Raw genomic sequence first — 17,108 nt, forward strand, 5'->3', positions numbered from 1 at the left:
GATTAATCTAAATATACACATTAAAGCAGTTAACATGTGAGGAAAGGATGCCTCTGAAGTGTATGTGTTGAGATACGACACCCACACTTGGGGAGCAGAGGAGGGAGGCAGGGAGAAGGGACCCAGAGAGATGAAGGGTTTACTGGGAGCCAGACCTGTCTGTGATGTTACAATGTTACAATCACCTCTTGTTTATTTTATACTAAACTGAAGGTTAAGAAAGTATCAACCTGCCACGAGCTTCACACACACACACACACACACACACACACACACACACACACACACACACACACACGAGGATGGGGGCAGGGAGAACGAGCGAGTGGGCTAGAAGGAATCCTCCCCTTCATCTTCCTTCAGAAACAGAGATCTGATGGAGAACAAAAGGTACTTGAAAAAAAAATACATTTACTATTTTTTCAAGCAATTTACTGACTTTTTACAAAGTAACATTAATAATGCGCCTGTAGATGCCTAGTGCCAAATGATTTCGTCTTCCAAACGTTTCAGGCGTCTGGCCAGACTACTGTTTGTCTGAAGGAACATCTCATTTATCTATTGGTAATAAAGACAGTGAGGATCTGGCTCCCAAAATCATTTCCGTGCTCAGGACACTGAGGCAGGAGGGCCACAAGTAAAAATTTAGACTTAGTTCAAACAACAAAAGATTTGAGACATAAAGAAAAGTAATGAGATGGTATTATTCGCCGCCGCTTGTTTTTTCCCCAAGATTTACTGCTATACTGCTCTGCTAGAGGGCTTGAGAAGAGTGGGAATAGAGAAACCCTAGAGAGGGGGCTGCCCGCACTCCCAGCATGCACTCTGGTACTGTTTGCCTCTTTGGAGTAGCTCAGAAACATTAAGAAAGGGGGAAAGACTTCATGCCTTTTGAAGGCAGATGTGATTATCAGTCTCTAGTCTCCCAAAACAACCCGGGACCGTGGGCAAGCTAGCTCAGCTTCGCCAGCTTTTTCCCACCAGGAAGTCAGACCATCAGCCTGAAGTGCAGAACGGTGTTGGGAAAGTCCTTTAATGTTCTGTCTTCACAGATGCCTGTGGGGAGTGAGAATGAAGGCTACTTGCTGTAAGAGTACCTGAGGCTTAAGAAGATGTTTAAAAGCATTTTAAAATGTATTACATAAATCTGATAAGGAAAAGAATAAAACCCAGTCTAACAACTCTCCAGGTGTTTTTTTCTCCATTCTTGAAAAAAGAAAGCAATCTCATAGTTATAACTTCAAAAAGTCATAGCTGTAATTGTGTGTTGTTTATCCTAGCATATTTATTTTATACAACACAAACTTTTTAGAGTTAAATTTACTTAATTTAAGTAAATTTAAATTAAATTTTGTCAGCAAAAACACATTTTTAGACTATCATAATCTTCTATCATTTTAAATGCTGTAAATGACCTGTTAATTGTAATTTTCTTAACCACTCTTGCCTAAGCATTTAGCGCTCTCTCTCTCTCTCTCTCTCTCTCTCTCTCTCTCTCTCTCTCTCTCTCTTTTCCTCCTTATTTTTAAGTAATATGATGTAAGTTTTCTTAACACTGTTTCCCACTTCTCTTTGTGCATGGTGCTAGGGATGAACCCATTTCAAAGTCTTTCTTTAGGATCTATTTTTAAGAGTGGAGTTTCTAAGTCCAACAGTGAATATTTGAGTGGCCCTTGACAAATACTAGGAGTGTTTTAGGTAGAATCTTGGGTGATATATAAGTCAAAGAATTCATATTCAATAAATAGCTAAAAGACTGTGAAAGCCCACTGTAGAAACCACTGCAGAGCTGGTCTTTATTTTAGTGTAAGTGTTTGTTATAACAGTGACCACACCCTGTCATGTTGCTGTAGCTGTTCTCTGGTATTAAAAAAGAAGCCTATTTGATTTTTGTCTTTGAATAAACCGTCTTAGTGAGTGCAGTCAGAAGGAATATAAAGTGCATGTTTTCTCTAAAATATTTAAATTCAAAGAAATTAAATACACAGTGATAATTGTGTGATGCCTGAACTTAGACACCAGGTAAATGATTACCCACAGCAAACAAGACAGATCAGTGGAGAAGGGTGCTGGCCACGCCTGAGTTTAGTCCCTGAAACATACATGGGGCAAGGAGAGAACTGAATCCCACAAAGTGTCCTCTGACTTCCACATGCCCCTACAATAAACAAATATATAATTAAAACCCTCCTTTTATGAGCAGCAACATATCAAAGTAATATTCAAATAATGACATCAGTCAGAGTATGACTTGATGGTCATCACTCATGGTCCACAGGCAATCAAAAGCCGGAAAGTAAGTTAAGGAGAAATTCAGCAACAGACAACTTAATACACCATGTCCACTGCTAGTAAGACCTGCCTCTCTTGAAATATTTTTACTGTGTATCCCCCACGTGTGTGTGTGTGTGTGTGTGTGTGTGTGTGTGTGTGTGTGGACACCTTTACTCCTGAGCCATCTCTACACACTTCTCCCCTTGCCCCTTTGTCCTTTGTAACGTAGAATCAACTTTTATTTGCTGACAAATCTTAGCTTTTTCCGTTTATAAACCTTACAATTAGTTTGTCTAACAGACCCCTCCATGACCCCTTTTTTTTTGAGACCAATTTTTACTATGTAGCCCTGGTTGGGCTGGAACTTACTCTGTAGACCAGGCTGTCTTCAAAACTGTGATGACAGCACCAGTCAAGTGGTGGTGTTACAGGATGAGCCACCACGCTGGGCGAGACCCCATTATATAGCAATGCTATGAATCTTTGAAACATGAAGAAAAAAATGTTATTTTCCTTTAATAAACATTTTCTGACTGGTATGTTTAAATCTCACTACTTTATAAAATATGATATCATTAAAATTTTGACACCATAGATCTCACACATCTGAAGGGGGGGTGCTGTTAGCTTTGGTGTTCAGCATTCACGTGTGAGCATGGTTCCTGAGGAGAGACTGAGTAAATAACATATCACAGTACATGTGGGCTGAACAGTGTGACTCTTATAGAGACAGACCCAGTGTGAACTCTCACGGAAAAAAGTCAATTGTATTTAGTGAATGGAAAAAGTAACGAGAGAGAAAAGCATTTGTTTTCCTTTCTAGTTTTCATCACTTCCTCTAAGGATGTTTGGTGAAACATTGTATTCTAAATGAAAGAGTCTATGGCATCTTAACTTTTAAAAAAATTACTCACAAAGCCTAGTTCCTCTGGAAGGAATGTCTGACCCGGTATCTAGAGATGAGGCAGAGGCCAGGGGTTCTGAGAACTTCCAGGCACTGCCCAAGGCTGGGGATCAGCCCTGTTGAACTTCCCTTGCACCAGGCTTACCTTCGGAAAAGAGGACTGGAGTAGAAGGGCGCTGGGGCCCAATGGCCACAGATGCAGCCCCCTCCCGCTCCCACTGCCCTTTGCCTCATGAAGAGGATGCCTGGCTGTTCCCCAAGCAAGGGTTCTAGTGGTTTTGTTTCATGGATCCCTGTCCAAGAAGTGGTCTAAAAGTCCTGGTTTGTGTATTCACACACACACACACACACACACACACACACACACACACAGCCCTGTAAACATGTGCATCTTTATACTTTTCTAGTTCAGTTAAAAAAATTAAAATGACGCCTTTAATCCCAGCACTTGGGCGGCAGAGCCAGACGAATCTCTGTGAGTTCGAGGCCAGCCTGGTTTACAGATCAAGATCCAGGACAGGCACCAAAACTACACAGAGAAACCATGTCTCAAAAAAAATAAATAAATAAATAAAAATAAAATAAAAAATAAAATGACTTTTTAAAGTCCAACAGATTCTGTTAATTCAAAATCTCATTTCTTTGCACCAGAGTGGAAAAGGTTTACGCTCAAAGTCATGTGGCCATCATGAGCTTGAGAGGGGATGAGAAGGAAATGCGGAGGAAATTCTTCTCTCTGCTCCCACAAAGACCCCAGCCACACAGGCTTATTCTATCTACTCTCAACAGGTCAGAAAATAACAGCATTAAACTTCCCAAAACAGCATAGCTATATAATAGAACATTCTCTTTGTTACTTTCTTTGAAAAAAGTGTCTTATGAAGCCCAGGCTGGACTTAGATGAGCTGTGTACCTGAGGATGACCGTGAACTTCTGCTACTCCTGCCTCCACCTCTCAAGTGCTCGGATTGAAGGTGTGTGCCACCATGCTTGATTTTATTCGGTATTGGAGACTAAACCCAGGGCTTCATGAGTGCTAGGAAAGAATGCTACCAACTGATATAATCCTGAATACCAGGAAAACATTTGTTTTCAAAGTAGAGAAAAGAGAAAATTTAAAACATACACCCATTTTTCACTATCTTAGTTCAAACACTTGGGACATTTTTGAGTATTGTCTTTATAAAAAATCTAGATACGTATCTCATACACTGTGACTATGTTATATACTTGTCCATCTAGATGATGTGCTGGGATTTTATTATTACTGGGAGGTTATAGTCTCTCTCTCTCTTTTTCCACTATAAATTATACTGTGACTTAAAAAAAGTGTGCTTGGGTTTTTCTGAAAGTAGAACTTTAAAATGTTAAATGTTTTCATTTTAATGGGTCTCATTGTGACGTTTTCATGCTTGTATGTAATCTACTTAGATCATTTTCCTGCACCTGTGGCTCTCTTAGCCCCCATTGGTCCCCTTCCTCTTTCCTCTCCTCTCCCTACACTATTCTCATGTCCTAATTCTGCATATGAGGGAAAACATCCAGTTTGTCTTCTGAGTCTAGCTTCCTTTACTTATGTAACTACCTCCCACTCCATCCATCTTTCTGCACGTGACATAGTTTTATTCTTCTTTACGACTAATAGTCCATGGTAAAATTGCAACACAATTCTTAAACTAATTGATGGAAACCCAGGCTGACTGCATAACTTGGCCACTGTGGGCGTTGGATCAATAAACACGCATGTGCAGATGTCTCTGTTGTGTGATGCTTTTATTACTTCTGACATATATGCAGGAACGGTATCGCTGGTAGTTCTATTTTTTTAATTTTAGGCACCTCCATACTGGGTTCCATAATGGCAAAACCAGTTCCTATTCTGACCAGTCATCTGCAAGTGTCCCAGCCCCTTGGGTTCTCACCAGCATTTTGTCTTGTCTTTTGCTTTCTTGGTGACAGTCACTGTGACTAGAGTGAAAGAATTTCAGTGTAGCTCTGGTCTGTACTCCTCTTGTTGTTACAGAGGTTGAACATTTCCCCACGTAATTACTTTTTGTGAGCTGTCTATTCGTTTGTCATTTATTGATTTGATTATTTGTTCTTTTGCTGTTTAGTTGGTTAGTCCTTTATAGATTCTGGAGATTAATCCCAGTCAGATAAAAGGCTGGGAGGATTTCTCACTCTGAGAAATTATATCGGCAGTCTCCTCACTCTGGCGTTTCCTCTCTGTGCAGAGGCTTTTAATTTGGTATGACCCCACCTGCCAGTTCTTCTAATTACTTCCTGAGATCCTGGAGTCTAATTCAGCAAGTTGTTGCCAATACCTGCATCCTAAATCCTTCCCCCTGTATTTTAGTGTTTCCAAGTTTGTTACGGTCTTTAGCCCATTCAAAAATGACCTTTGTCCATAGTGAAAAATAGGGACCTAATGCCAGTCATTTACATGTTTGCATAAAGAATTCCCAGCACAATGTGTTAAAGAGGCCATCTTTCTCCCCCCCTCCCCCCTCCCTGCCATGCTCCGCCTTCCTTTTTTGTAGATTTATTTTATGCACAGTGTTTTGCCTGCGTGTATGTATACGTACCACATATGTGCCTACAGATGGTTGTGACCTACCTTCATGTCTGCCTATGGCAGTACCATGCTGGTTTCTGTCATTATGAACTCGGCTGCATTATCCAAAATTAAGTCCTGTGATACCTCCAGCATTACTTCTTTCGTTCCTAATGGATTTTGTAAAAGTTTAAGACTGATCACCAGGAAACAGTGTCTTCTACGTATGACTAGCCTTGTGCTTACACGTTCACAGCAGCTGTGGCTAGCCAATAATTCCAGACTGGCTGGGAGAGGGGGGCTCACAAGGCTCTACCTCTAGCTGAGGACCTGTTGGCAATCATGGCTCCTGGAGGCGGGCCTTTGTCCCCTGCTAGGCTTCCCGTGCTCCAGTGAATGACCTTACATCCACACGCTTATGGGCAGCACTAACGTGTGTGTGTGTGTGTATGTGTGTGTGTGTGTGTGTGTGTGTGAGAGAGAGAGAGAGAGAGAGAGACAGACAGACAGACAGAGAGACAGAGAGAGACAGAGAGACAGAGACAGAGACAGAGACAGAGACAGAGGAAGTTAGGAGGGGATTCAGTAAGGCAGGGATCTGGAAGGAGTTGGCTGGGGAGGGAGGAATAAGGAGTGGACCAAAATATACATGTATCCACCAGGCAGTGGTGGCAAATGCCTTTGATCCCAGAACTCAGGAGGCAGAGGTGGATTTCTGTGATTCGAGGCCAGCCTGGTGTAGAGAGCAAGTTCCAGGACAGCCAGGCAACACAGAGAAACTTTATCTCAATATATATACATATACATATACTCTCAAAGAATAAATTTAAAGGTATTTTTAAAAGGTTGCTCACTAGAGGTGAGTGCACTGTGGGATCAGGGCTGAGACCCCCCTAAGGTCTGTGAACACAGACCACTGAGTCATCTTCCTGAAGGCACATACTTGCTGTACCTCTTCCAGGAAAGATGATTAATCTCAGGGTGACTGAGGGCCAGCAGAGGATGGTAAAGGTGTAGGCATTGAGCCAGGCTGGCCCATGCTGGAAACCATGGCTTTGCTTCTTTGTGGCTTGGTTTCCTCCTCTATAAGTATGGCAACAGGTAGCACCTCTCCAAGGTACAAACTGGTTTCTTCATGAAGGCCACATTCAAGCTTCCAGATCGTTTCTGTTTCACTGACTGGGAGGGACTCTGTGATACCATGGGGAGATGGAGTATCATGAATTAGAACATTAGTGTATGGGACTTTAGGAGGACCTTTGACAGCCATTAATATTGGTCTTTATCTAACGTAGCATTTTTGTGTGGCTACTAAACAAAACTCCAAAGTATATGTTAGACTTCACAGTCAGATCTCTATGAAAATCTCCCTTTTCCCAAGAGGCTGGGGAGGAAAGGTTTATTACGCTCACTGTTGTAGAGAGTACAGCCTGTCATGGTGGGGAAGGCATGCTTTTGGTTATGATGTTTTATCACAGCAATAGAAATCAAACCAAGCTAGCAGCTCTGCTGCCCATTCTGAGGGGTCTTCTTGTTTTTCATCCTGGTGTCCTGGTACAAGCCTCCCTGACCCTAGAACTCATGCATTTGGCATGCCTACAAAATCAGCACCAAGGCTGGGCGGTGGTGGCGCACGCCTTTAATCCCAGCACTCGGGAGGCAGAGCCAGGCGGATCTCTGTGAGTTCGAGGCCAGCCTGGGCTACCAAGTGAGTTCCAGGAAAGGCGCAAAGCTACACAGAGAAACCCTGTCTCAAAAAACAAAACAAAACAAAACAAAAATCAGCAACACTTGGATGATGCCAGCTTTTGCTGCTGGCTTGAGATATACTCAGGCAACAGAGAACCATGGCTACAGCAGCCTCTGTGTGGCTAAACCAGACAAGACACTTCCCCATGTATCCCTGTTTGTCCAGGATGCTCCTTTTGTGAATAAAACTCTGCCCATGAAAGTTTTCCTTTTTAAACTGTACATTTTTACATCTTTCTGTTTATTGTTCTCAAATTTCACCATAAATCTGGCTAAAGGTGATGAGTAATAGCCATGGCACATTCCCAATGCAATGTTATCATGAAATCTCTTTTGCCAAAAAGTAACCTGAATTCAGCATCTTGAACTGAACTTAAAGTTTAAGGACACAGGCAGAACACAGCTAGATTCTCCAGAGTGTAAAGGAGTAAACAGCTTGAAGGCCAGTTCTCGGTCAGCATCTGGTCTTCTGAACTCCACCAGACTCCTGCATTAATCTCTGTTTCCTGGGCTTTAAGTCCCCCTTGTCCAAACTCTTACATGCTTGCCTCATAAAACCATTCTTAAGTCCTACAAATTCACAGCAGTTCTGATGACCAGTTTTCTGTATTAGTTAACAGAGGAACAAATAATTCATGACATAACTCATCCATTGCTTGGGCCAAAACATCCAAGAGGAAGGAAAGAATTTTTTTTTAAGACAGGGTCTCACTTTGTAGCCCTGGCTGTCCTGGAACTCACTCTGCACTCTGTAGAGCAGGCTGGCCTTGAACTCACAGAGATCCACTTGCCTTTGCCTCCCAAATGCTGGGATTAAAGGTGTGTGCCCCCATGCCTGGCCTAAGAAAGGATATATTTTGGTTTTGTATTAGTTACTTTTCTGTTGCTATGATAAAATATCCTGGGAAAATTAGCACTGTAATTCAGAAGTCTTGAAATCCCATTAAGAAAATTATGGGGAGAAATGGGAGAAGGAGAGGAAAGGAGAAAAGGGTGTCTGTACTGGCTAGTTTAATGTCATCTTGACACAAGCTAAAGTCATCTGAGAGGAGGGAACCTCAATTAAGAAAAATGTCTCCATAGGATTGGGCTGTAGACAGGCCTGTAATGTAATCATTAATTAGTGATTGATGGGGGAGGACCCAGCCCATGGTAGGTGGTGCCATCCCTGGGTTAGTGGTCCTGGGTTCTATAAGAAAGCAGGCTGAGCAAGCCATGGGGAACAAGCCAGTAAACAACACCCCTCTATGGCCTCTGCATCAGCTCCTGCCTTCAGGTTCCTACCCTGTTTGAGTTCCTGTCCTGACTTCTTTCAATGATGGACTATGATGTGGAAGTGTAAGCTGAATAAACCCTTTCCTCCCCAAGCTGCTTTGGTTATGGTGTTTCATCACAGCAATAGTAATCCTAACTAATGGAGTGTCTCTAGAGCTAACACAGTCCTGTCTGAAAGGATCTGGTGGGGGGAATCCTCTATGTAGGAACAGCACTGAAATTTCAGAATGTAGAGATCCTAAGGAGTAGGAAGTCTTGTCTATACTTCCAAACCATCAATCAAGTAAAATAAAACTCTTTCCAGACAGGAAACAGCATGTAGCCCTTGACAACCAGGCACCTTCCTCTGCAGTTTTATCTATTAGAGCACGTTTAGAGAAAGCCAAGTCTTCTTGTGTATCCCAGACTGGCCTCAAACTTGCCCTCCAGTGTTGGGATTAAAAGCACTTGCCATCATCCTCAGTAGGTGCAGTGCTGGGGACTGGACCCAGGACTTGCACGCTAGGCAAGTACTCTACCAGTTGAGCTACAGCTACAACTCAAATGCAGAAACTGTACTGAGAACCAGCAGAGAGAGCACAAGAACACCACACCACGGAGAAATGCAAAGGATGGTCAACTTGCCAACTCAGCTAGACTGCAGAGCGTCTGTGAGCGTGTTCCGGAGAGGGTTAGCTGAGGACAGAAGACCCCCAAATGTGGGCAGCAGCATCCATGGGCTGGTGTCGTGGGTTCAATAAAAAGAAGCAAATCACCCCCATTCCTTCCTGCGGGGGACGAAACACAACTCCCACGCCAGCACCACGTTCCTGCCACGGACTGACCCCAGCACCGTGTTCCTGCCACGGACTGACCCCTCAGACCGTGACTCCAGATAAACTCTTCCTCTTCAGTTGCTTTTGTCAGATGTTTTCATCAACAAGAAAAGTCGCCAACATGGTTGATAACACCAAGAGGATTTTGTAACAAGTCATTGCTGAACTCAATGGAGCAGGTAAAAGAGATGCTGATTTTTGTCAAAATCCCAAGAGTGCATCGGATTTCTACTTCTTGTTAACTTTTGGGTTGGGTTTCCAGTCACTTATGACTGAAAGCATCCAACTACACCCTGCCCATCTTTCAGAAAAGGAATGATTGAACATATAGGACCCAGAATTTGGAATTTATTATAAGATGAGAAAAAAAGTCACCAATTATTAGCTCTAAACTTTGGGCAAGCTTTTTAAACCTTATTCTTTAATTTCCTCAACTATAAAGTTAAGATAATGATACTGTTGTGAGTGTGGTGATATTGTGTTCCCCAATATATAGTGCACCCTAATAAACTTATCTGGGGCCAGAGAACAAAACAGCCACTAGATATAGCGGCCACAAAATGGTGGCACCTGCACCTTTAATCCTAGCATTCCAGAGGCAGAGATCCACCTGGATCTCTGTGAATTCAAAGTCACACTGGAAATAGCCAGGCATGGTGACACACACCTTTAATCCCAGAAAGTGATGGCAGGAAGCAGAAAGGTATATAAGGTATGAGGACCAGGAACTAGAGCCTGGTTAAGCTTTTAGGCTTTTAGCAGCAGTTCAGCTGAGATCCATTCAGGTGAGGACTCAGAGGCTTCCAGTCTGAGGAAACAAGACCAGCTGAGGAACTGGCAAGGTGAGGTGGCTGTGGCTGGTTCTGTTTCTCTGATCTTCCAGAATTCACCCCAGTACCTGGGCCTGGGCTTGTTTTTATTAATAAGACCTTTTAAGATTCGTGCTACACGTGAGGATTGAATGATTCAGCATATTCAAAACGTGGGATGATAGCACACACCTACAGCACTTGGAGGCAGGTGGGGAGGTCCAAGTTGGAGGATAGCATCTATCTAAATACAATGTGTTATTCTAGACCAGAGCCTGGGACGGAAAAAAATAAATTTAAAAAAGAACATTAGTGGGAAAATGTAAGCCTGAATAAAGCTCTGTTAATGCTGGCACACGTAACTGATGGACTGTGGTTGTGTGAGACAAGGGGATGGTGAAGGGCAAGGTACTCTGCACCGTGGCTGCAAAGTCTCTGCAAATCTGAAACGATTCCAGCATAAAGATAGTTCAGTGGGTAAGGTGAGTGCCAGCAAGCCTGACGGCCTAAGGCTGATCCCAGGACCACAGAGTAGAAAGGGAGCCAGCGCCTGAAAGGGGCCCTCCTCCGTTCTCCACATACACTTAAAAATATTAATTAAAAACAAAATAAATGGACCAGCATGAATTTCATCAGAATGAAAACTTTGTAGTTCAAAGAACAAATTAAGAAAGTGGGAAAACTACTAATTAGAACAGGAAGAGTATTTGCTAAATTTGGATGGCACTTATCTGACAATCATTCTTACAATTCAGCAGTAAGTGACAACCAAGCCAGGCAAAGTGGCACACATGTGTAATCCCGGCCCTTGGGAGGTGGAAGCAGGGGAATCAGGAACTCAAGGCCACCCTTTGCTTCATGGAGGCCAGCATGAGGTACATGAGATGCTGTATCAAAAGACAAAAGTCAAAACAAGACAAACGAAAACCAAACTAAAAAAAACAACCCATTTCAAAGCGGGCAAAAGACTTAAGTACACATTTTCCAAAGAAGATAAACAAAGGGCAAAAAGTACATGGAAGTGTTCAGTACGACCAGCCACAGAGCAAAGCAAATTCACCATGAGATGCCACCACAGGATAACAAAGACAGATGGCAGCTAGAAACCTCATGGTAGCTGTGGAATTCTGAAGCACTGGGGACACTTAGGTTAGCTTGAAATTTCTTGAAAATGTTAAAGATAGAGTTATGTATGACCCATTAATTCTACTACTCCTACACACCGAGCTGAAAAATCTATGTCCTGACAGGAAGTGTGCATGGATAATTGCATTAACATAACTTACAGTAGCAAATAAATGATAACAAACCACATACGCCCACACAATGAAATAATGGAGAAAAAAGCAGTGGATACAAACATGGACGAGCCTCAAAGGCATGGTGCGGTAGCTTGTGAGATGGCTCATCAGTTAAGAACTCCAGATGTTCTTGCAAAGGACCCGGGTTAATTTCCAGCACCAACACTGGGCAATTCACAGCCACCTGTAACTCCAGGTCCAGGGGATCCAATGATCTCTGGCTTCTGTGGGCACCTGCATGTATGTGGTTATCACCAGTTCACCTGAAATGTTCTGATGACAGCTCAGGCATGCTGGGGTGGGCAGGTAGAAGGGGAATGTGGCTCAGAGGGTCTAGGGTGAGCAGCTGGAGTGGATCGTGGCAGAGAGGCTGCAAGACGCACTGTTCGTTCAACTAAGATTTTAAAAAACTCCCTTTTCACTGTTTTTGAGAAAAGGTCTCACGTAGCCCATGCAGGCCTCCAACTCAATATGTAGCCACAGGTGACCTTGAACTTCTGATTCTTCTGCCTCCACTTCCTAGGTGCTGGAATTACAGGTACGTATGTACGTACCACCATGCCTAGTTTATTTGTGCTGGGGATCAAACTCAGGGTTTTGTGCATGCTAGGCAAGTATTCTAGCAGCTGAGCTGTGTCTGCAGGCCAAAACTCTTAACATAGTATGGTTGGCCTAACCCCATACTCCACTAACTGCCTCAAGGTCTAGATTTCCAGGAAGATAAAACAGAGGTCAGTACTGATTGAAATGCTGTCCTTTCTACCCACAAGGAAGACTCAGTCTGGCTGGGGTGGGCCCTACCATGTACCTGGAGGTTGACTATTCAGAAAGCACCAGGAAGGAACACCTAGCCCAGACCTACAGTGGAAGGGCAGAGGTTATCCAGAGCCCAGACAACCTGGGGAGGAAGAACCCCACGGTCAGGAAAGACATGTGGTTCTAGGCACAGTGGTTGACTGGATGCCTGCTCCAGCCTGCTCTGCAGGGCTGTGCATGGTGGTAGAGGCAGGAGCAGTTAGAAGCTTCCAGGTGCATTTCAACTGCCACATGCCTCTCACCCCGGAGCCTCTCATGTGTACAGAATGCACTTCCTGTAAAACAAATCAGAGAAACATCTTTCAAATCAACCAGCAGCTTTCCATTCTCCCTTGGTGAGGGTGGTCTGAAAAAGTGGCTATCCTTGGCAACGTGGGGGTAGAGGCAGTTGTAGCCACAGCAACTGCTTCTCTGAGGGACATCTGAGAAAGGCTGTCTGAATCTAACCCTCCCTCAGAACACACTGGACTTAGATATATTTCCAACACATTGGAAATAGAGTTACATACCCAATTAGGTGGTGTCAGCATCTACATACAAAGTGAATGAGATACGGTGTGTAGTTGCAGCTGGGACACACTTCAGAAGAGGCCACCCACCTGGAGTTGCTGGGTATTCTGTTGCTTTTTGAGGCAGGTTCATGTAGCCTAGACTGGTCTCTTGCTATGTAGTGGAGGATGACTTTGAACCTGTGTAGCCTGAAGCCTTTCTCTGTCCTGCCCAGTCCCATAGTCCTGCAGCGCTTATAAAATAATCACTCAGAGGCTTAATATTAATTAGAAACTGTTTGGTCTATGGCCCTGGCTTATTGCTAGCTAGCCCATTTCTATTCACCAATATTTTGCCATGTAGCTGTAGTGTTACCTGTCTGCTGGTGTCTTGCTTCTTGGGTGGCTGGATGGTCTCTCCCTGACTCCGCCCTTCTTCTCCTTGTATCTCTGCTTGGATTTCCTGCCTGGCTCTTATCATTCTTTGCCATAGACCAAAGCAGCTTTATGTATTAACCAATGGGAGCAACACATATTCACAGCATACAGAAAGATCGACCCACAGCAAACCTGTGATCCTCTTTCTTCCAAGTGCTCAGAGTCCAGATTTGTACTACCACATTTGGTTTATGAGGTGCAGGGAACGTGGCCTAGTCACCTTTCACCAAGACAACATATAAGAAAGCATTTAATTTAGGGGCTCACAGTTCCAGAGGGTGAGTCCATGACCTCCATGGTGGGAAGAATGGTGGCAGGCAGGCACTGTGCTGAAGGATCACCTAAGAGCTTGCATTTGATGCGCAGGTACCAAGCAGATAGAGGAAGAGAGCCAACTGGGATTGGTGTGGCTTTTAAAACCTCAAAACCCACCCTCAGTGGCACACCTCCTCCAAGAGGGTCACACCTCCTAGTCCTCCCCAAACAGTTCCACCAACTTCAAACTGAACACTCAAATATATGAGCCCAAGGGAGCCATTCTCATTCAGATCACCACAGGGTGGGGCCCAGGACTTCATACATACTACACAAGAACTGTACCAACTGAGTTATACCCCCAGCCTGCTGGCAAACCAGATTCAATCTCTGAAATCCTGTGGATTTAATCTTACAACAGCACCTCCGTATCTACCACGCCATCTGAGTGACAGGAGTCTGGCCTACCTTCATCTTCTCAGCTGTGGCTTGGGCAGGACTTAGTGATCACACAGCTCAGAGGTAGACCAGTTGTACTGGAATTCTGCTTTCTCCGTTTCACTGATGTTATTTTATTTTCCTAAAAACCAAGGTAAAATTAACTATTCAAGTATTTCTTCATTCACAAAGTACTGATTGAAAGGCACTGCACTTGTGAATCTCAGGGGCAGATGGAACATTCTTTGCCTTCGAGTATGTGAAGGGTCAATATAGAAACGGAGGGTAAAAGGTATGGGCCTGGCAGTACTGCAGAGCTGAGGACCAGGGAGGCTGCTCAGTGGGTTAAGGTGCTTGATGCGAAGCCTGAGGACCCAAGTTCAATTCCCAGGACGCAGAAAATGGAAGGTAAGGATCAATTCCTACAGGTTGTCCTCTGAACTCTGCACAGGTACTATGGCATGTGGGCACCATCCCTCCAATAGGAAAGGCCCAGAAAGGGCCTCCTGGAAGTGACACCCAAGCAGGGTCCTGAAGGGAGTAGGAGCTAGCCTTGTGGGATCTGGTGGGAGAGGGATGGAAGGTCCTGGAGGGGCCACAGATCTTTCTTCTGTGATCTGGAGACTAGAGACAGGAGGTTCAACGGGGAGTGAGCTCCAGGTTCAGTGAGACACTGTGTTGTAAGTGAATAAGGTAGACAATGACAGTGCAGAGTACCGTGTCTTCCACATGCACATCAGATGCACACACACACACACACACACACACATGCACACACACGCACACACACACACACACACTCTTCTGAGATTTGTTCAGGTTCAACCAACACAAAACCTAAGCACCAGTTAGTGCCTGAATTCTATGCCAAATTATTACCCTTGTTGTTAAGGCAAAGGTTCATGTAGCCCAGGCCGCGTTAAACTCGCCATGTAGCTGAGTGTGCCCTTGAACTCTTGATCTGTCTCCACTTCCAGAATGCTGGGATTACTGATGTGCTGTTACGCCTGGCTCATCTAATCATTTTTAAAATTTTATGAACACTGTAAATTTTGTAACTTCGGGTTTTATTTTTCCTTCTAAATGTCTTTCATTTATAAGCTGACTTTACATTCTAACACACCTGGCATTTGGATCATTCTGGCTCACAGTGTGAGAAGGTACAGCCCACGGTAGTGAAGGCAGGTGACTAAGGTCAACACTACCAGCTGAGGACCAAGTGTTCAAACATGTGAGCCCATGGGGTACATTTTCATATCCAAATTGTAATGTGTGGCCTCTGTCCTCCAAAGGCTCATGGTCATCTCTTAAAGAAAAGTACATTCAACTCAACTTTTAAGATCCCTGCAGTATTCTCCCCCCACCAACCTCCACCCCAAGACAAGGTTTCCCTACATAGCCTTGGCTGACCTGAGACTTACTACATAAACCAGGCTGGCCTTGAACTTGCAGTGGTCCTCCTGCCTCTACTGAAATTACAGGGATGTGCCACTACTCATTGGTAAAATTCCCTGAAGTACTAACTCCAACACTGTTCAAAATCCAAAGTCTGTTCTGAGACCTAAGACAATCTTTTTCTTAGCTCTGAGCCACTGTTAGAACAAATTGCATACTTCCAACACACAATGGCATGGTGTAACATTCTCATTCCAAGATAGGGAGATGGAAACACAGCAAGGAAAGATTTGACAAAGCAACACCAGGACTTTGCAGGGCAAATAACAAAACTCTGTGTCTAGTATCTTGGATTTGGTGGCGTCATATGGGTTCTGAGAGCTTAGGGAGAGCCCTCAACCCACTGTCCTACAGCCTGAAATACAGGTGCCTCTAACTCTTGAGCTACCTCCATTTGGTGCATGTAGCTTCCCTCAACATCTCCACTGTCACGTTATCGCCACTGAAACTTACCCTTCCCCTGCACAGCCTCATAAGTTGTCACTGTAAGGCCATCCCTACTACATACCACCCAGCTGCTTCTGTGAAACCAAGACACAATCTCCATTATCCCATCACTCTTGCAATCTGCAAACCTGCAAATCCAGCACTGTGTGGATGACAACAAGCTCTCCTGAGAGTCTGAGGTGGTGCCTGGCCTCCTTGGGCCATAGTTGCAGTGGCCTTTAAGAACCTGTGCAGCTGAAGTAGGTAACAGATTTCTCTCGGTGGCAATGCTGGGGCAGGGCATTTTGGAGGCTGTCTTCTCAGGCACTCTTTCTAAATAGAAATTTTAAAAATGGGTTTATACTATTGTACTCTTCATACCTTCCACTGGTGAAGTCTTGTCCCCAAGACACCATTTCCATTGTCCCTGCAACGTCTCTTTAGAACTTACAGCTTTGCCCACAGTTGCCTCGTCTGCTATTGGGTTCACACTCCTTTTGAACAAAACTGCCCATTTTCTACATTGTGATACTTCTTTCCCCGTGTCAATCTGGCTAAAAGGAGTGAGCAAAAACCACGCCACAGCCTGAACCCTATGTTGCCTTGAGATTCCCCAGACAACAATTTAGCCATTAAGTTCAGTTCAGCCTCACCCATTCAGAACATGGTGGCATGTGACCCTGTTCTGCTCCAGCCTGTCACATGAATGGCCTCTAGTTCAGTCCTGGCTAAGAGTCTTTGCTCCCCTCTGAAGCCTCAAGCCTGGTGGATCATTCCTGTTCACGTTTTAATTTGCATGCTGGTCTTAAGTGCTCCCACCATGGCCATCAGGCTCTGCTTACAGTATTTTACCCTGAAGCTCCAATCTTGCTTATGTTCCTCCTGTAAATAAGTCCCAAAGGCCTAAAAGTCACATGATCATGTTCATCTCAGCAACGACCTCACTTCTTGGTGCCAAATTTCTGTATTTCTTACACATTGTTGTGACCAAAATACCCCTAAATAAGCAACTCAAGGGAAGTAGTGTGTATTAGGTTCACAATGAGAGCAGATTAGTCCATTGAGGCAGTAGAAGTGTGGCTGGTGACTTCTTCACATTTTGGTGGATCAA

Source organism: Peromyscus eremicus, chromosome 10, assembly GCF_949786415.1.
Source record: "Peromyscus eremicus chromosome 10, PerEre_H2_v1, whole genome shotgun sequence".
Taxonomy (NCBI): Eukaryota; Metazoa; Chordata; class Mammalia; order Rodentia; family Cricetidae; genus Peromyscus; species Peromyscus eremicus.